The sequence below is a fragment of the Durio zibethinus genome, chromosome 13 (assembly GCF_047325235.1).
Source record: "Durio zibethinus cultivar Kanyao isolate XHJ-2024 chromosome 13, ASM4732523v1, whole genome shotgun sequence".
Taxonomy (NCBI): Eukaryota; Viridiplantae; Streptophyta; class Magnoliopsida; order Malvales; family Malvaceae; genus Durio; species Durio zibethinus.
Genome location: NC_143174.1, coordinates 12822443 through 12845252, shown reverse-complemented (window position 1 = coordinate 12845252; position 22810 = coordinate 12822443).

Here is a 22810-nt window from a genome sequence, read left to right as displayed (position 1 = left end):
TTCTACTCATGCATCCCCAATCATTACTTAGGTTAGCCAAGTCATTTTGTTAGAGATCAAGATGAACTTTCTTAGGCAATAATGAGATAAAACCTTTAGGTAAGCAATTACCCTATTTTTTTTTTACCTTCATTTGATTTAATTTTCAATTGATGAGTAGATTCATAACAAACTGATGTAGACTTTGATTGCATTTGGTTTTCCATAGAAGTAGGTATGAGATCTGATTTATCAATGACTGATATGTGATAAATATTCCTTATAAAAGAATGATGCAAATGACGAGGTTAAACATGACCATTATAATGATGCATATAATTAAATGATATTATAATAATGCAAATGCACAAAGTCAAACAAATAAAATGGTTAGATCATAAACTGTTCCTTCTTGTGTCATAATTTCGGGATACATCTATGAACGAGTAAGAATGACTCTATTTTAAGGCTGGCCTTTTAAGTGTAAATTATATGTACGGTTAGGTGACTTTGACCACTAAAGGTTCTCAAATTGTTCCATACATCATTTTCCATCATAGACTAGTAAGACATCCTAATCCTCACCCATCACAGGCAACCAACGAAAAAAATTCAATTTGACTAGGAGTATTTTAGTAGCCATTGCAAAGATTATCATTTCATGAGAGTGTAGGTACTTTATCCCTTCTATGAGGGACAGAGCCTAGGTATAAAGCTCATGTAATGCAAATGCATGTGATAGTATGTGTGAAGGAACATATAATTTTTAAACCCCCATAAATCAAGATAAAAAAGAAAAAAATGTTAGTGAACAAATAGCAGAATCTTTTCATTTTAAAACCATTAGTTACAGGATAGGATAAATTTAAAATTTATGGCCTGACTCTTTATGGTGTCCCAAAGGAGTCGCCAAATTGTCATAACGTATAGATTCGTAAACCTATAGCTAGACACAACCTAAGGAGTCGCCATCACTCTCTTATCTATGTGTGATTGACTACCTAATAAATTTATCCTTTAAGGAGCTTCCAAGCTGACTAAGTGTCCCTAAAAGAATAGGTTTTGGTCTACTAATTAGAATAAGGTTTGAAAGTTCCATTACATATGAAAAAGGTTATAACAACCCTATATACCCATCCAAAGGATAGTACCATTTTATTTTAAATTATCCTAAGGTCTTGATTCTAATGGTCTTAATTTAAGATTGAATAATGAAAATAACTTTTAAGATTTCTCCATCAATCTGGTAGAACTCTTAAAAATATTTTTTCACCTCAAGAGTATTCAAAAATCCCATTTGTTTTCTTGAAGAGGCTCTGTCGTTGAAAAATGGTTTAATCATTTTTTATTTTGGTTTTTTTATTGAAAATATATCTAATTCTTCCACTATTTAGGCTAAATTAGAAATATCTTCTCACCTAGAAATTCTTTAGATAATCATCCATTTGTGTTTACTAAGAATTTCATCCTTGGAATTTATTTTTATTTATAAAATTTTCACCATTTGGGCCTATTTAGAAATTTTTTTTATTCTTAAATTTTTCACCATTTGGGTCTATTTAAAAATTTTCTTTTTTAATTTCTAAATTTTTCACAATTTCGGTCTATTTAGAAATTTTCTCTTTTTAATTTCTAAATTTTCTACCATTTGGGTCTATTTAGAATTTTTTTTCTTTTTTAATCTTTGGAAAGAAAATAATATGACAATTATTTTTTGAAGTTTCATTTAAATTCTTCCACCATTTTAGAAATTTTCTATTTTTAATTTCTAAATTTTTACCATTTGGGTCTATTTAGAATTTTTCTCTTTTTCTTTTTAATTTTTTGAAAGAAAATAATATGACAATTATTTTTTAAAATTTCATTTAAATTCTTCCTCCGTTTGAGACAAATTTAAAGAAAATTTCTCACCTAGAGATTTCTTAAAAAATTTACCATTTGAAATTTCTAAGAATCTCATCATTGGATAATTGTCAAATATTTTCAACCAAATTTTTTTATTTGGAAAAGAATACAAGTGCTTTTATTAAAATTTTATCTAAATTATTCCGTTATTGGAGACAAATTTAGAGAAATTTCTCACATAGAGATTTTTTAAGAAATTTGCCATTTAAAATTTTGAAGAATCTCATCATTAGGTAATTAGTATTTAAATTCCAAAAATTTTATGAAATATGTGTTTTTTTTATTTTTTTAAATTGAAAATAAATATTAATTATTATTGTTGAAACTTTTTCTAAATTATTCCACCATTTGAGATTAATTTAGAGAAATTTTCTCACCTAGAAATTTTATAGAAATTTACAATTTGAAATTTTTAAAAATTTCATCATTGGATAATTAGTATTTATTCCCAAAAACTTTCTAATTTTTTTCTAAAATTTAATCATGCAAAAATATTTAAAAATAAATAAACAAATAAAATAACTAAATAAAAAATAAAATGAAATAAACCAAAAACAAAAACGGCTCGGCTCATCTTGACTGTAGGGAGGAAGTGATTGGGATAGTTCAGCTTCACAGCTCGTCTTGGCTCAAGCCAAGGACAGGGATGTGAGTGGAAAGCGGGTTGATGCTACGAGTATGGTCATCTAGGTGGTAAAAAGCATGGACCTTGGAATTGCCTAAGGCAAAAATAGGGTCATTTTGAGATGGTATAAAAGGTTAATTAATTTTTTTCTTCATATTTCCCTTTTTCTTTTCTCTCTCCTCTTTTCGTTACTTTCCTTCTCTCTCTAGAACCTAAGAACACTGGTTGAAGCCTTCATCGGATTCTGGAAACCTTCGTTTTGAAGTTGCTGAAATTTGTAAAACTCACCTGAATATCGTTGGAATCTAGATTTCTTCGTCGAAAACTTCAAACTTTGTCAGAATCTTTGCCGAAAACTGAAAAATTTTGCCAAAATCTAAGAATTTTTTAGATTTTTTTAGAAAATGTTTTTTTAACACTGGTCCTCTCTCTCAAACCCAAATTTAACCTTTCCAACTCTAACACACAAATATTTTTTTTTCTACTGGAAACCTTTTTAAAACAAAAATCTTGTACCGCTTTTTGGTATATATATTTTCTTTGATCTCTCTATGTTTTTTTTTCTTTCTTTTTGTGTCTAGATGCGGCTCTGTATTTATAGGGTTTTGATCCAAAGAACCCTAATCTAAAAAGGATTTTGATTCCTTTTAAACTCTTCCTTCAGATTTTAAACCCAACCCAAACTAAAACAAACAATTTCATTTAAACTCAACTACTTGAATTCTTTTTTATTTTTTTTATTATTTGATTAACCAAAATAAATAGAACTTCAAATAGATTGGGGTCTCTACAATTTGTCAACAATCAAAGATAATATTTGCACCACAAAGGAATGATATTCTGAAATTAAAATTTAACGTTTTGATGGATCAAAATTCTATGTTCTTGGACAAACCACTTTAACTTATTGGCAGCTGATACTACCTAAAGGCAAAGGTTTATTTTTAAAGAATACTACTGCTGTGAGCAAAATTGCAAAATGGAGAACCCAATATTTGGCGGAAAAAAGGAAAAAAAAAAGAAGTTTGGAGGATGGTCGAGAATTTTTTTTTTTAAATGAACACTTTGCTAATTTAACGTTTCTTTCACAATTTTAAAGTATTTCGGTGCTCGGATTTGATGAGAAAAACCTTGGAACTTTATTGTTGTAATAATACTATGATGTCTTTAGCATCAGGATCTTAATATATATATATATATATTTTTTTGAAAAGACGATGATTTCATTAATTCAAAGAGGACATTTCTTGTAATATAATGTCTTTGATAGCTTCTGGATGTCCACCATTCCAGAACATGGACCCTACCATTTCTACTGCCATTTTTGCCTGTCTGTGAGCCGCGCCATTTGCTTCACAGTGAATGAGTGCAAGACCATTCTGCAACATGGGCTAGCTTTATCCTTGCATCCATCACCAGATTTCCTACTGCAGACAAATTCGTTCCTTGGGCTTGTGTCATCTAAGCAATAATCCCAAGTGCATCTCCTTCCACTATAACTCTTTGGAACCCCAAGATGTATGCATATTCAGCTGCACGTACTGCTGCCATCCCTTCTATAATTTCTGGTTCTTTAAACCCTGTAACCACACTGCACAGTGACCCAGTACCTCTCCCTTACTATTCCTTGCAATAATACCTATTCAGCGACCATCCTAGCTTTATCCAGTTCTCCGTCAAAATTGATCTTCACAGTTTCACCTTGGGGAGCTTGCCACTGTACTGTTCGCATAGTTTTCACTGCTGGTTGGCTTCCATGCGAGCGTAAATAATCTTCCATGTACTGCTTCACAAAATCTACAGTTTGTTAGGCCGATCTCATCACCTTATTCTTCACGGCTTCATTTCTGCTTCCCCATATTGCCCAACAAAGCATGGCTATTTTGCCAAATGACTTCTTACTGTTATTGTTGGCCAAACATGTCATCCATTCAAGCATGGTTTGTGCATGTATAATCTGCCATGTTTCATTTGGTTGTGCTCTATCCCACACTTCCTTTGCAAAATGACAATCCTTGATGGCATGCTTGGTGGTCTTATTTAGTCTATTACACCGTGGCCAGGTAGCTTGATTAATCATTCCCCTGTTTTTCAGAGTGTTAAAGACTGGTACGTAATCGTGGCGCAACCTTCAAGTAAAGACTTTTATTTTACTTGGTACCACGAGCTGCCAAATCCGGTTCCATACTTGGTTTGTTTCATTAGCAGTTGGTCCACCTGCGCCTGCATCATTTTGGTTGTGAGAAAGTTCCTTCGAACCCAGCAAATGGTAGCCACTCTTCACATTATATTCTCCTGACTTTGTATCACTACAGCGATTTTGGTTTTTAGTGACTTTTTTTTTTTTACGTTTAGCGACGTTTATAAACGCTACTAAAAGATTAATGGTATTTGCGAAAAACACCAGTCAGAGTGCTGCCTATACACACGTCGCGAAAAATAGCAACGTTTTCTATAAAACATCGCTATATTTGCAGCATTTGTATCTGAAAAACGCCGCTATATTAGCAAGTTTGTATCTGAAAAATGCTGCTATATTAGCGATATTTATATATGAAAAATACCGTTATATTAGCAATATTTGTATTTAAAAAATGTGGCTATATTAGTGGCATTTGTACCTTTGACATGCCACTAATTTAGTGGCATTTTTATCAAAAAAAGGCCATTACTTTGGTGGCATTTGTATCACAAAAACGTCGCTAATTTAGCTCATTTTGTAACAACAATGCTGCTACTTTTAGTGGCATTATATAGTGCAAACATCACTAAATTATTCATTTGGCGACATTCTTGAACACAAACACCACGAAATTGAGAAATGTATTTTTTTTAAATAAAAAATTTATGTTAATATTTATTATTTTCGTAAACGAGCTTAAATTCATATACTGAAATTAATATAAACTTAATTTACGTTCAAATATGCATCTAATTAACATAAAATTTAATAATTAGTATAATAACATTCAAATTTTTTTAATACATTAACAAAATAAAAATTAAAATGTATGAAATTGATGACTATATACATTTTGAAGGCTGCCAATTGATGAAGGAATTTTTCCACCTTGGTCACTAGCATGTTCAAGAACCTATTGAATAATAGCATACAATTTTTAACACTTCATTGTAAGCTTTTTTGATATTAAAAAATATAAATATTTACTAAATATAATACCTAAGTTGAAGGACCACCGAGATTAGTTTATGAAAATTGTTGTTGCACAAAATTCATAAGATGATTGAATTGATCATGCAATTGTTGAAATTTTGCAAGCTTTTGCTCCATTTTAGCACATTCTTCATGAATTTTGGCACGCTTCTGTTCTCTTTCTGCTTTCATTTGCTAGAAACGTTGTTACATAGTTTGCAACTTTTTTATCAATATTGAAATGTCTCATGAAGACTGACTTGCTGAGAATGTAAATTACTGAGAGCTACATCCATAGTAGGTAGATGGTGTTAGGCCCAATCCAAGGCCTCGGACCCATCCATGCCTTTCTTTTCCAGCAACTTCTATGAATATTCAAATTTTCAATTCTTGCATGTTGAGGAACCATCAGACTACTTCAATCTCAGCAGCCATTTTCTCTTTTGCTTTCTCTTGTAAATTAGTCATATACAACTATCAAGTTTAATGATTAATTGATAATATGTTAAAAAGAGTATATATTTACTTTATGTTATTAATAGATATTACAAATTATCACAATTTCTTGTGTTTTGACATTCATGTAAGATCTATCTTTTTTTGTGCGTGTTAAGTGGAAAAGTTTCACACATCCAATTTGACCACCCATCTCAATCTCCTATATAAAAAAATATGTTATTTGATAGGATACATATCAACTGCAACTTATTCATGCATATCATGCTTGTCAATCAAGTTCAAAAATTTCAAATAATTTTAATATCATGCATTTATATTTTGGCCCATTTACAACTCAATAGTCTTAAACAGACGCAAACAATAAAAGCATTTTGGCCTTTCGCACATATCGATCATGGCAACCAAATTTAATTATTTAAACAAGTTTAATATTATGGATTGAAGCCATTCAAATTGTTTAAAGCCATCCAAAAGTTTAATTTGTATTTTTGCCTTTTAAAGGCAAAAATAGTTCCAAATAGACATAAACGACAACTTTTTCACCCCTATCAACCATAGAAATGAAGTTCAATCAATCGGATAAGTATAATATCAAGTATTAAAGCTATCCAAACTTTTTAAATTAAACAATAACAAAAAATTTGTAATTTTACCAAAATAGACATAAATAATAACTTTTTCATATATATCATCCATCTCAACTAAGTTCAAAACTTTTGATAAGTTTAATATCATATATTGAAACTATCAAAACTATTAAAATAGTACAATAACTGTTAATTTGCATATTTACCTTTTAACAGCACAAAAAGTTCATTCATTGGAATAGGTTTAAAATTATAAACTTACTTACTATTTCTTTTTGCTTTCTTGCAAAACTTTTTGATCCACTTGTGTGGCTATATTTTTGTTGCTTTTTGCTACCAATCCCAATCTGTTCTCTTTTGTGTCATAAAAAATAATTGGGTATATCATAGAAATACAAATATTACAAACTTAAAGCATAAAACACTTTCATTATTTCATTCTACTATACAAAGTTATAAATTAGTACCTCTCATTTTCTTGAGAACCAAAATCTAACTAATTGTTCACATTGCCACCTAATCACATTACGGGATTTTCCATCATCGCCTCTACAGTTATATTTCTATTGAAATATTATTTTTCAAATTATGCTTATAATCTTTCCATTTCTTTCCCAATGACTTAAGCACAAATGAAATTGGTATTTCAAGTATAAATCTTAACTGTAAAAATACAAAAAAGAAAAGTTTTAATCAATAAACCAAATTTAAAATAATTAAATTTTTTTATATGTAACTAATTATAATAATACCTCAATAAAGTTTAAAGCATCGGCCTTTACTTCTGCTGAAACTTTATGTCATGTTTCATAATGAATAGGCAATTTCATTCAATTATGGGCAAGCATGCCTATTAGAGTTTGCAGATACTACAATACACTCATTTGAAGGTAATGCAAACAATTCCTTCAAAGTTGTCCAGCCTTTAGTTCTCCGTTGACTATTGTTATCAATTGCAAAAATTAAAAAATAAATTTGTAAAATGGTAATTCTTTTATCATTATAATCGATTTGTAAATATGGGGTATATGATACCTGCATTCAAATTTAAAGCATAATCAATTGATGGGATTGTATCTAAACCTAGACCTCCCGTATTGTCAGATCTAATATCAGTTAAAGGGTTAGAAGTGACTAAGTTAGATCTGACAGTACGTTCATTCCCCTCTAAAGGATTTAGACCATCACCAATATCAACAAGTGCCACAGACGGTTCTGAACTAATATCTCTTATAGGTATTCCTTTCAATCTATTCCTCAGCATTATAGCTTTTCTGCATTATAAAAGTGAATATATAAAATATATTAGTTTAGAACAAATATAAAGACATTGAGAAGTTAAGAAATCATAACCTACGATACAAAAAGAACATATCGATTTAATTAAATCAAAAGATAATGTATGATTTACAATACAATAAATATACAATAGCTTATGTGACATTAATTACATATAATCATTTACTATATTATGTCTTAAACACTCGAATTCGCATATTATTGAGGATCTATCATGGTTCATAAATGTCTTCATTAACATCATCGTGGACCCATTGAGCGTAGGTATTGGAGATATTTTCATTCAAGTTTTGTTCAGCAAAAGGATAACATTTAGTTCCATGTTCAATATCATGTCTTGTATCTAACCCCATATCAGATAAGTCTCTAGGTATGTTTTGAAGAACAACAAACCAACCCAATTCTTTAGGATCTTCAGAATAAAAAACTTGTTTGACTTGAGATGAAAAAACATAAGGTTCATCGATGAGTTGTTGTCCAGTGTGAATTAATCGAGAAAAATTCACAAGTGTAAATCCATACTGATCTTTCTTAATACCCCTCCACTATTCACATCAACCTAATCACACCAAAATAAGATAACTTTCCACTTGCCATAATAATCCAACTCAATGATGTCATTAATCATGCCATAATAGTTAACATTTCCCTCTAAATGGTTTATGTCCCTAGCACTAGCATAGCTAGTCGTTGATGAAGTAACAACAACTCCTGAATTTTGTGTACTGCTAAATCTCTCACGGGATTTAGTGTGAAATCTAAATTCATTGATGATGAAACTTTTGTATCATTTCACAATCTTGTTCGGACCTTATGAAAGACACTTTACCTATTTACTAACAAGCCTTCCACTCCAAACCTATAAAAGTGGAATAAATATATATATGTTAATAATGTTAATTATACCGCAAGCATTCTATGTAAATTTCTTATAAAGGGAAGTATGGCATTACTTATTGTTGCTCCTAACCATTCATGAAAGTTTTCAACAAATAACTTATCAAGCTCTCGAGGGTTTAATCATCGATAATGTACGAGAGCTCTTAAATTATTTCTATACTCACTATAAAGCATCATGATAAAGTATTAACAATAAAAAAATACAATAAATTATGCTTAATGTAATGAATAATTTTGTTGCTAAAAAACTTACATGCGAAATGATTTAATAGAGTCATGATGAAAAAGAATATATCGATGTGCTTGTGCCTAAGATTTATCATCTAACTCCATTATTTTAGCTTTACCTATTGGTTGTCCAAAACTTTGAAAAAGATAACTGTAGGCAGAATCATGTTGCTGCATACCACATTTCTCGATGGTCTATTAAATCTTGTTTCAACATCTTCCAAATAATGAGAATAAAATATCATACACTCATATGTTAAATATTCTTCAGCAATAGAACCTTCCGGATAGCGTTTGTTGCGACAATAAGACTTTAACCTCCCCAAAAACCTATTGCATAAACCATTAGTCATAGATCTTTTTAACTAGAGTGGCATGATCATCAATAAAACCTTAATCAATTTATTAAACAATAATACCTTTCGATAAGCTACATCCATTGATAATAAACAGGCCATCGACTTTTGCTTCATATGGAAAGTGGATAACCAAATGTATCATAATAATGAAAAAGTTTAGAGGGAAAATCTTCTCTAAATGACATAAAGTAATCGCGGCTCGATCTTGAAGTTTGTCAAGCTCTTCCACATTCATACATTTCCCACTTAGAGATTTAAATATGTTACTCAATTCAATTACCACAGAAGTGACTTACTTTGACATTGATAAACGTAAAGTAATTGAAAATAAGTCTTGCATCAAAATGTGATAATCATGTGACTTCAATGAAGAAAGTTTTTGCTCCTTTAGATTCACACATCTTGATATATTTGACGCATAGCCATTCAAAACTGACATCTTTCAAAACCTTGCAAAACACATTTTTTTCAGATTTAGAAATCCCAAAACAAGCAGCAGGCAATCGATATTTGCCACTAGGAAGCAATTTTGGATGAAGGTTAGGGCAAATCCCCATATCAACCAGGTCAAACCATCATTTGATCTTCTATTGACATTGAGAATTGTCCATATAAAATTTTCGTAAACATTTTTCTCTATGTGCATCAAATCAAGGTTATGGTGTAATAAATTATATTCCCAATAAGGTAACTTAAAAAAGATACTTTTTTTCACAACTCAGACTCATTAGGGTCATCTTCTTTGTTGTCCTCTTTATCACTTTGAACATCAAGATCACCAACGTCAGTATCAGTATCACCAATTTGTGTAATATGAGGCCGTACACCTTCAAAGATGTCCCTTGCTCTTTTTCTTGATAGAGTCAAATTTTCATAAGTGGAATTGATATATTTTAACTTTGACAAGATATTAGACCCACTAATGGGTAAATGTGATCTCCTTAACTTTTCAGTTCCATCAAAGAGATGTTTTTGGAATCTAAATTGATGATTATCATCTAACCATCGATGATGTCCCATATAATAAAACTTTTTACCATTAGGTAACCACTTTGAACATGTTTGTGCAACATAACATGGACAACCATAACAACTTTTTGTACTTCAATCAGATAAATTTGCATAAGCAAAAAAATCATTAATTGTCTATAATAAAATAGCATGCATATTGAAGTTCTCTTTTTTTTATGCATCATAGGTCTCAACTTTTTCCCATAATTGCTTTAACTCTTTAATAAGAGGTGTAAGTAGATGCCTATATCATTGCCTAGACATTTTTTTTCGAGAATTATCATAGACAATATAAATGATTGTTCTTTCATAGCAATCCATGGTGACAAACTGTAAGGAATCAATACAATTGGCAAAGTACTATAAGAAGTATTCATCATTTTGAATGGGTTGAATCCATCAAATGTTAGTCTAAACATAACATTTCGAGGATCAAATGCAAAGTGTAAAACCTAGAATGAAATGATTTCCATGTCAAAGAATCTATAGGATACCTCAATGATCTATTATCTGTCTATTTCTCATGATGCCACCTTATTGAATTTATAGTTTTAGAAGACATGAAGAGTCATTGAAGTCTTAGTATTAATGAAAAATAATGTAAAACCTTAACAGACTTTTTTTTGACATGAAAAGTCATTGAAGTCTTGGTATTAATGAAAAATAGTGTAAAACCTTAACAAACTTTTTTTTAACACTAACCTTATCTCCATCCTTATTCAACCTTTCATCGGGGTTTTTGTCCACCCAACGAGAAATACCACACACATGACAAGATTCTTGATTTTTTCTATTACCCTAATACAACATGCAATCATTGGGACAACTATGAATTTTCTCATATCCGAGAACTAAATCCCTTGATTCCTTATAAGATTCAAAGATTTTTACAAAAAAAAACATTTTTTCATAAACTCTAATAATAAAGTCAGAGAGTTTTCCATCCATCCACATAAGCATTTCAAGTGAAAAAGATGAACACAGAAAGATAACCTTGAATGCTTCGAGCCTTCATAAAGTTCTTCATTCATATCCTCAAGCAACCTATAAAACTTTAATGCTTCTCCTCTAGGTTATTGGTCACCTACACCTATCTCAGGTTCACCAAATTCATTCATTTCAACATTAGACTGATTAAATCTATCATTTTAAGGATAATGATTATGAAAATATTGGTTATGAATGTTAAAAGCATCTCGCAACATGCCTTTAATGTCATCTGCTATAAAAGGATCATGTTAGTGTTGGGGAGCCCTTAAAGTTGAAAGAACTATAGTGGAAGACTTTGACGGTATAGACTCTCCATGAAAATACCAATTAACATATCTCAAAAGAAATCCAATACAAATTAAATGTTCAAAAACAACTTGATGCATTTGTCAATCTATATTAGCACACTTCATACATGGGCATAATATCATATTATCTTCACTTGTATTCTCAAATGCAAAATTAAGAAAAAATTTCATTTCATCTCTGTACTTTTTACTTTTGCATCCAACTATTATCCATTTAGTACTTGCTACATTATCAGACCAAATGTATATAAATAATTTATATGAAAACGAACATGTCAAATACTTAAGTTTACTATGTTTTAAACGAAAGATAATAGCAAGACCAGTACTTATAGAAAATGGGAACTCCTTGCTATGAAGTATTTTATCAAGTGCCTGATATTATGAATGTTAAAATCTACTACTAACGTAGATAGTACCCAAGAGTTTTTATAGTTAAGGTTGAAATAAGGTAAAACATGTATAGAGAAAGTCCAGAAATAGAAGAAAATGAAAGGGAAAGGGAAGTGGATGATGGGTTATAAATGGGTATTTGAGGAAGTTAGGTTTTGGAGAAAATTGTTTAAACCAAAAAAAAAAATCGCCAAATACAAAAGTTGAAGAAATAGTCGAATTAAGTAAAAATATCAGTAAATAACTAATGAATAGTCGAAATAGAGTTTTAAAAGATAATACTCAAATAGTATTAGCTGAAGGAAAGGGAAAGTAAACTGTTATGGGTTTGGAAAGAGAAATAGTAAAATAATAAAGATCAAGCTTAAAAGTCGAGGATTGGATGCGCTAAGTTTGGGGACAATTTTGTTGGATCGGATTATTGAAGTCGTTTACTAAGAAAAATGCCTTCAATAATTTTCTCCTATATATTTTTTAAATATATTATAGGCATCATCAATAGAGCTGTAGTAGAATTGTTTGTGATTATTAAAGGCGTTTACACCCTGAAAATGCTTTCAAAAATTTCATCCAAATTTTATGGTGTATTTAGTGAAGGCATTTATTCTAGAATAACACCTTCACTAATTCCCACTAATTTACATACATAATAATTGAAGGCATTTTCTGAGAACAAATGCCTTCAATAATTTTCTCTTAAAATTTTTGAGATTATTAAAGTCATTTTCTAATGAAAAATGCATTAAACGCATTGAATTTTTCACAACTCAAATTTTAAGATGGTTAGTGAAGGCATTTTTTGATAACAAATGGCTTCAATAATTTTCTCTTAAAATTGTTGGGATTATTAAAGGCGTCTTCGAATGAAAAATGCCTTTAATTTTTCGCAACTCAAATTTTAAGACAATTAGTGAAGGCGTTTTTTTAGAACAAATGCCTTCGATAACTTTTTCTTAAAATTTTTGGGATTGTTAAAGGCGTCTTCCAGTGAAAAATGCCTTGAAATTTTCACAGCTCAAATTTTAGAATGGTTACTGAAAGCATTTATTTGAGAAAAACACCTTTGCTAATTTACATACATAATTAGTGAAGGTATTTTTTGAGACCAAGCGTCTTCAATAATTTTTCTTAAAATTTTTGGGATTATTAAAGGCGTCTTCCAATGAAAAATACCTTGAATTTTTCACAGCTAAAATAACAAATGAAGCTCAAATTTTAGGATGGTTAGTGAAGGCATTTATTTTAGAAAAACACCTTCACTAATTTATGTACATAATTAGCAAAGGCATTTTTTGAGAACAAATGCCTTCAATAATTTTCTCTTAAAATTTTTGGGATTATTAAAAGTATCTTCCAGTGAAAAACGCCTTAAATTTTTCACAGCTCAAATTTTAGGACGGTTAGTGAAGGCGTTTATTTTAGGAAAATGCCTTCACTAATTTATGTACATAATTAGTGAAAGCATTTTTTGAGAACAAACGCCTTCAATAATTTTCTCTTAAAGTTTTTGAGATTATTAAAGGCGTTTTCTAGTGAAAAATGCCTTCAATTTTTCATAGCTCAAATTTTAAGATGATTAGTGAAGGTGTTTATTTTAGAAAAATGCCTTCACTAATTTGTGTACATAATTAGTGAAGGTATTTTTTAAGAATAAATGCCTTTAATAATTTTTTCTTAAAATTTTTAGGATTATTAAAGGCATTTTCCAATGAAAAATGACTTCAATTTTTCATAGCTCAATTTTAAGACAATTAGTGAAGACGTTTATTCTAGAAAAATGCCTTCACTAATTTACATACATAATTAGTGAAGGCGTTTGTTCTCAATGTTTTTTGAGAACAAACGCCTTCAATAATTTTTTCTTAAATTTTTTGGGATTATTAAAGGCGTCTTCCAGTGAAAAATGACTTCAATTTTTCACAACTCAAAATTTAAGATGGTTAGTGAAGGCGTTTGTTCTAAAAAAATACCTTTAATAATTTATGTACATAATTAGTGAAGGCATTTTTTTTATAACAAACGCCTTTAACAATTTCCTTTGAAATTTATTTTTTAGATTACTAAAGACGTCTTTTAGTAAAAAACGCATTCAATTTTTCACAACTGAAATTTTAAGACGTTTAGTGAAGGCGTTTATTCTAGAAAAATGCCTTCACTAATTTTCTCTTAAAATTTTTGATATTATTATAGGTGTCTTCCAATGAAAAATGCCTTCAATTTTTCATAACTCAAATTTTAAGACAGTTAGTGAAGGCGTTTATTAAAAAAAATGCCTTCACTAATTTACATACATAATTAGTGAAAGTATTTTTTTTATAACAAACGCCTTTAATAATTTCCTTTGAAATATTTTTTAGATTACTAAAAGCGTCTTTTAGTAGAAAATGCCTTTAATAATAAATTTTATATTCATTCTTTGTCTTGGACATCGGAATCACAAACTATTAGTATACAGAATGATTAAAAGCTGTATTAATCAACCAAACCAAACACACAAACACATTTATATAAGATTTTTGGTTTCTTTATCCCTATCGTTGTCACTGACCTTCAACAAATCAACAGCACGTACCTCTCTGTTAACTAGTATATCTTTACAATTTTTGTTTACTGTATTATTTATATTATTTGATAGAGTAATTTTTTTCGATTCATTACTATTTGCATATGGATATATATTTTTATTAATTTCACCGTTAGCATAGTCGTCCAAACACCTATCATTGCATGTATGCTATTTTTATGTAGTTTTTTATTAATAATATGGTTTGCTAAACCTTGTTGTGTGATACTATTTTACTGAATTGTATGTTGAATGGTGTTTCTGAATGGTTTACTAAATGGTATTTTTGAGTGGTTTGCTGAAAGGTGTGTCTGAGCACATTACTGATTGCTCTGTAGGTATTATGGACTCCGAACAATAGCATTCTCTTTCTATTAAACATGCAAAAGACACACTTGTAGGCCAGAAAAGAAAGGGAAAGGCCCAAATAAATAAATTAAAATGAGTGACACAAAAATTCACGTTGACTTCAATCAAAGTGGGCAGCCTATGTCTGAAGGAGCTACTAAGATGGCTACTCATATTGAAGCTGTTGTCCATCATAGGATTTCAATTACGTACTTCGATTGACGATGAGTTCTTGATGATCTAAATGATGATATATGACAGTCGGTTGTGGTATGTTTATCCAACTATTTTATAAAATTTGTTAAATGATCATTTAATTGAAATTCAATATGTTCTTACTAATTGTGTTAAATAATTTAATAATGGTTTGACGTCCCAATTGACTGTAAAACAATTATGTTGCAATTTACTGGAAAAGCATTCAAAGACTTTAAAAATAGATTGACAATACAATATATTTTACTGCTGGTTGATCAAGGTAATGTATTGGCTATTCCACCTGCAGCATATGCAGTTGTGATAAGTGTTGAAGATTGGAAAAATTTTGTTTGATATCGACTTTCAGAAGATTTCTTAGCATACAAATCCATTACTAAAAATATTGTTTATAAGTCTTTATGCAATATATCTTTTGATCTTCATATGTGATTCATGTAATTTCTTTCTTTTATAAAAAATCAAAGAAACCAACGGAACATTCGGGCCAAACAACAATATCACTATTGAACAGCCAAAAAAGGATATGCAAAATGTGAAGTATGAGCTTGTATGTATTTGCACACTTATTTTATACTCATTAATGAATATTTATGAATATTCATTTCATACATTATGATTATTTTATTGTGGTTAATAATAGGAATTAGCGAGCTCTGGCACCGAAGTTTCCAGATGGGATGTCTGGAAACAAAGACATCTACAGAAAGATGAATCCTATGTGGATGAAGCAATCGAAGAAATGGCAAAAAAGATTGTATGTATAACTACTTTTTTAATATAATTTATGATTGACATTGTGGTTGTATGCATGACTGTATATTAGTTTGTATAGATTTGTTGTTACAGCCTATCTTATTATTGTTTTTAGGATGATTATACTGCAAAAGTCAAATTTGGTGAACTGGCAACCCAGTATGGTGAAATCCATTATCTTTAACATTAGGAGCTAAAGAAAAGCCTGGTCGGGTTCGTGAGGTTGGTAAATTTATCTTGCCATCAAAGTTTTTTAGTAATCAACATAAAACCCCGCGAATGAGAAATGCATAATATGAAGCAATCATTGAGCAACAACAGTAATAAATTGATGACCAAAAGCAATGCCTCAATGACCAACAACAAATACTCATTGCTTTGGAGTCTAAGTTGGTAGCAATGCAGCATAACATGCTAGTAGATCGATCTGATAGTATCGTCCATGTTGGAGAAGTTTTCGTTACAAGTAAGGAAGTAAACCCATCTTCCACTACCATCCAAGAAGAATGATTTTATTTATAATTTTAATATTAATTTGTTTATTATATTTATTAATTTAGTTTTAATACTTTTATTTCATTAAATGTTATAGCAAGATGTTCAGACTCATAGTATGACCCTTGCTCAGGCTACCATGAATGAGTTATCTAAATATTTGCTGGAGCATTTATCAAGAGGAAACTTTATAACCATTGAGTCTGAGGAATGGTTATTTGATAAACTATCATTTTCTTTCATTGGTGTGGAAAAGGTTAAAGAATTTTGTAAATTGGATGAATTATCAGCTGTTGATATCGTTGCTTATATAAGTTTAGCTTATAAATACAAATATGCACATTCAATATGTAGTAATCTATATTAGGGTGTAATACTAACTAGCAGTGTTGATTGTTATTGTGCAGCTTCCTATATAGAAAGCTCAAAGGGAGACAGTTGACCAACAGATTTATATTCATTGACTCCAACTTCAATAGTGAGCAAATTGGCACAATCGCTTTTCATGCTAATCATGTGATTGAATACATGAAAAGATCGACTGATTATTATTTGCTCTCATATAATGCACAGTAAGTTATATTCCAACCTTATCCAAATCTGATCTGATGAGTAATCTGAGTATATCATTGTTATTATTTTACAATCGTCATTAGGTGCTTGTTGTGATTGACACCAAATCCTTAACGCCATACTTACTTAATTCAGTTGATCCAATGATGATGCCTAACCCCGATATTCAAACTTTTATAAAAAGGTATTACATTTTATTATATTATATATTTTATGTTTCTTCATAAGTAATTTTTTCTTTTCAATTTAGGGTAATATCTACATTTGATAAGAAGATAAAGAAATCGAAATGGGTGTCATTACCGATAAATGTGAAATGTATTCTTTTATGCTGAGTTTGTGTAGATAAATTTTCCTAAACCCACTCAATTTGATTTTCAGGTACCTCGTCAACCTAATAATACTGAATGTGGATATTCTATCCTTCATTTTATGTGAGAGATAATGTTAGATGATTTTATGATCACACCATTCAAGGTTAGTATAAATTTCATAAACTTGTTATATCTTCAAAAAAATAAAAAGGTACATTAAGTTCTCATTTATTAACATTTACTTATGATATTTTTTTTAGTGAAAAAGTAAAAAAAGCTTCACGAAAGAGGAACTAGATGAAGTCCGTAAAGAATGGTGTGGGTATGTGTTATCATTTATCAATGTTGATAAACCTTGAGGTTAGATGTTGTAGGTTGAATGGAAATATATGAAGAACAAATTGTTATCATGTTTTTAACATGCCATTTTGAATGAAAACTTTAAGTTTGTACATTAGGGTATTGGTTTAATATTATTGGTATACTTAATATGAATATACTACGTGTACTTAATATATTATTGAGTACGATTATTTCAGAAAAGTATATTAATATGGCAACGTTATCAGTTTTAATTTCGGATATGCGGTCAATTTATTGAAATATAACAATGTTCATTATGTAAATTTCAAAATATAATTCGTAGTATTACATATATAAACCAAATGTTTTCTAGGCATAAATATACAACTGACTTTAAATGATTTATGCATATAAACCTACAACTGACTTAATATATACCATATTAAATATGTCTTTTTCATAGGATTAATAAAGGCATTTTATTGAATCATTCATAAAAAAATGTTATTGAAGGCGTTTTTGGTATAATCCCACCAGAAATTTTATTGTGTGGAACATCAAAGGTGTTTTGAGCAAAAAACATCTTCAAGAATCCGTTCCAACTTTTTTGTATAGATTATTAAAGACGTTTTAAAAAAAATCACCTTCAATAATACCAACTAAAAATTAATTGAATGGATTATTAAAGGCGTTTTCCTACCGGTAATGCCTTGAATAATGCCTAACAAAATGTTATTGATGGCATGTTTGAAAAAAATTACCTTCAATAATCCAACCATTCAAATTTATCATCTGGAATATTAAAGGTGTTATAAGCCAAAATGCCTTCAAGAATCTGTTCTAACTTTTGTCTATGGATTATTGAAGGTGTTTTTCACAAACACCGCCTTTAACCTAACTAAAAATTTATTGATTGGATTATAGAAGGTGACTTTGGCCAAAAACGCCTTCAAAAATTGGTTCCATATTTTTTTTATGGATTATTAAAGGCGTTTCTCTATAAAAAACGGCTTCAATATTCTCTCCAAAATTTTTTAAAACAAGTGGTGAGGGTGTTTTTGCCAAGAAAAAGCTTAGAATAATCAATTACAAATAATCTCTACACAAACCCAAAAAAGGCTAAAGGGAGGGATCGAACCTACGACCTTATGGTTAACATCCGTACGATTCTAAAATTTTGATATGATAATTATTGAAGATGTTTTTGACTAAAAACGCTTTCAATAAGCCTGTGAAATTTTTTGGTCGAATTATTAAAGGAAGTTTTTGTAAAAAATGCATTCAATAATCATATATTTTTTTTTTATGAGAAGATTATTGAATGCATTGTCTATCAAAAACATCTTTAGTAATTTCCTATAAATTTTCTTAACTGGATTATTCAATGCATTTTCTGCCAAAAATACCTTTAGTATTCACTCAAAATTTTAAGATATGATTATTTAAGGCGTTTTAATCGAAAAACATCGTTAATATCAAATTTTGTATTCTATTAATCTTACTGAATGAGGAAAAAAGTGCTAGATTTTGTGTTAGCTAGATGCTTTATGCATTGTTTGTATATGGGTTCACTTGTTAAAATGAGAAATCATTTGAAGGGAGCACAATATCTCTAAAACACTTTGCCTTCCAATTCAAGTAATCGGTAGTGACTTTGTCAAGAATAGGTTCTAATCTTAGCCTCTAAGACTTCTTTCATACCTGAACTAACTGCTTCGTTGTTATTGACTAGCCCATTTTTTCATAAGCAAATTTTACTTGACGAGTCCATGTGTGGTAGGGACAAACTGCTTCACACTGAATTGCCTTAACACCATTAGTGGTACTATTTCCCACAATCCTAAAAGCAATACCTATAGATCATCTCCACCTCGATATAACATTGGCACATGAGGCATTCATTGTGCCATCCACTTAATTTGATCACTAGTAAGCCTTCGAAAGAATGCTACCCACTCTTCTTTGGATTTCAATGTTGGCCACTGACTTTGACAAAACTTTTTGATCGGGGCTTTATTTCATAGATAAGGCTTGAAAAAAGCACTTTTCTTGCATCTGAAATGGCCTTTTAGCTAAACAAATAGTAGCTGTGCACTTCTTATGAAATGTCTTCCATTTTGGTGACAAAAGTTCAATGATTTGATTGTCTCAACTAGGATGGCTGGAATGGCATTAATTACTTGACTTTCGATTTGTTCAAATAAATCAACTATTGCCAATTCAATATATCCAAAATTTTTGGAAAGATCACCCTGTCGTAAATTTCTAGGGCAAACATTACCATGCCTTGATCATCTTTTAAGTATCCCAAAATGAAATCATGAAAGAAATGCCAAGTTAAGTTGGCACCTTTGCCTTTTTCTTGAGTCAAAGCATCCACGACCTCTACTTTCATTTCCATTAATTTAGCAATCTTTTTATGATACCTTGACTTTGATTTTTTGACATATATCTTATTAGGATACGGCAATTTCAATCCTACCAAAATCAAATATTCTTCAATAGTCAATGTCAAATCCTCCTCATTAAATGTAAAACATCTATATGATGGGTCCCAAACTGAATAGCTACTTGAATCAAATGCTCTTCAATCATTGTTGAGATAAGAGATGCAATCTGCCTATATTTTTCATAAAACTTTTCCTTTCTAGCTTTACCCATTTGATTCCATATGGTAGCCAAATCTTTCAAATTATTTTGTGTAAGATTCATATGTGCATTTTCTGGTAACGCCAACACAAAACAATAGGTAAACAATCTCATTCCTTTTGCTGAGTTTTCTTAGACCATTCATACATCTCATTGTACGATTCACTTGGGGTAGTTATAGAAGAAGAGTAAATCTATAATACTGTAGGATCCATGAAAAGAATTTTGCTGAAAGATGTCTTGGAGTAAACATCTTACTATGTTATTGTAGGATACCAATGTAATTTATGCAGAAGAAATACAAAAGGAAAAAAAAAAGAAGTTAGTATATGGAAAAAAAAGTAATAAAAGCTTGAAAAATGAAAACAAAAAAGGAAACGTTTTCTCCTAGAAAAGGAAATGAGACAAAAGATCTTAATGTTCTTTTTTTGAAAAATCAAAACAAATATGAACGATTGCATTTATGATTTTCTTAAAACAAGAGCATTATAATACAAATGTTCCCATTTTTATCCTAATTCTTGAAGATGGTCTACAAAAGGGTAGATATGGCTTTACCTCGAGTCAACTCTTATGGTTTACTATATTATTGGTTTGGATTGATTTGCATGTAAAAGATACCCCAAATGTTCCTCACTGGCGTTCATTTTGGACGAGTAAAACACCCCGATTCTCATCCATTATAGGCTACAAATGCAAAAAGTTCGATTTGAGTGGGAGTATTTCATTTGTCAATGCGAAGATTATCATCTCACGAGATTATAGGTACTTTGCTTCCTCCTAAGAAGGTTAGAGCCAGAGTGTAGAACTCATACATGATGTGAATGTGACATGTGAATAAGGAAACAGAGTGTTGTAATCCTTATTCTAAGCAACCCATAATGACAATAATATTACATACAAAGCAAAAAATAAAAGAGCAAATTATACATAAATGACATGGGTAAAATAAAATGCAAATTTTTGGTTTTTTTTTTTTTTATTTCTATTATTATTAGAAAAAATTAAATTAAGAAAATTTAAGTTAAATACCAATTAAGACTATTAAAACAAAATTAAAGATAGCATATTATTAATTTTTGGCCTAACTTTCTGAAAAATATGACGTCCTTAATGGAGTCGCCAAGTTGTCATAATGGTTTTAAGGGCCATTAAATGAATATGAAAATAAAAAGGAGTCGCCACAAATATTTTTTAGTTAGGTGTGATTGGCTACCTATTAAAACTGATCTTTTTAATAAAATTTTAAAATTAATTAAAACTTTACCAAAAAGATAATTTCTAGGTTTGCAAAAACAGTTTGAGTTCGAGAGTCGGTTACGCTTAAATAAGGATTAGTACCCCTACGATGCCCATTTAAAACAGTATTAATTAATTATATGTTATCCTTGAATTATGACTAAAACAATTTTAATTTTGGTATTTAAAGTTTAATTTCCTTAATTTTTTTGTAAAAAATGTTTTTATTTTAATCTTTTGCTTGAAATAAATAAGAACCATGCTTATTAAAAAGTTTTCAAAAATATTCTAATACTTTAGTAATATTAATAAGAACTTTCTCACCTAAAGAATTTTTAAAAATCCCTACTCTAAATTTTTAAAAATCCTATTATCAGCGGCTCATATTTATTTCCTGTATTTATGAAAAACATAAAATATAATATCTATAATTTTAACAAATAAATAATATTTTCTAAAATTTATTTTTATACTAAAATAAGCAAATGTTATAAAAAATTATTTTAAATGCTCTGATACATTAGCTGTATTTTGATAAATTTTCTTACATACAATTCCTAAAGAATCACTATTCGGATTTCTTTAGGATCTTACCTTTGGGGATTTTATTTTTTTATTATTATTAAAATGTAAAATATAATTATTTATAAAAAAAATACTCTTATAGATATTTATATTTTTTCTTTTTAAAGAAAATTGTTCAAATTAAAGGAAAAAAAATCTTTGTATGGAAAAGAGTTTCTAAATATTCAAATACTTTAATCATTTTTAGAAATCTTCCTTTACCTAAGAAATTCTCAGAAATCACTATTCGGACTTCTCGAAATCCCATCATTGGAAATTTTCATTTAATTCTTCCTTTCTCATCTAATTATTTATCTTAATTTTTAATTCTAATTTTTAATCTTTAATTTTTAGAAAATAGTTAATTATATCAATTTCATTACTAAAAGAGTCACTATATATTATTATTAATATCTATCAAAATTTTAGAAAAATAGATAAATGAAAATCTTTTGTGTTGAATGTTTTTCTAAATATTCCATTAATTTGATAGTATTTTCAAAAAAAATCCTCACCTAGAGATTTAAAGAAATAACTACTTGGATTTTCATAAAATCTCATCCTCAGAAATTTTCATTTACATTATTAGTATT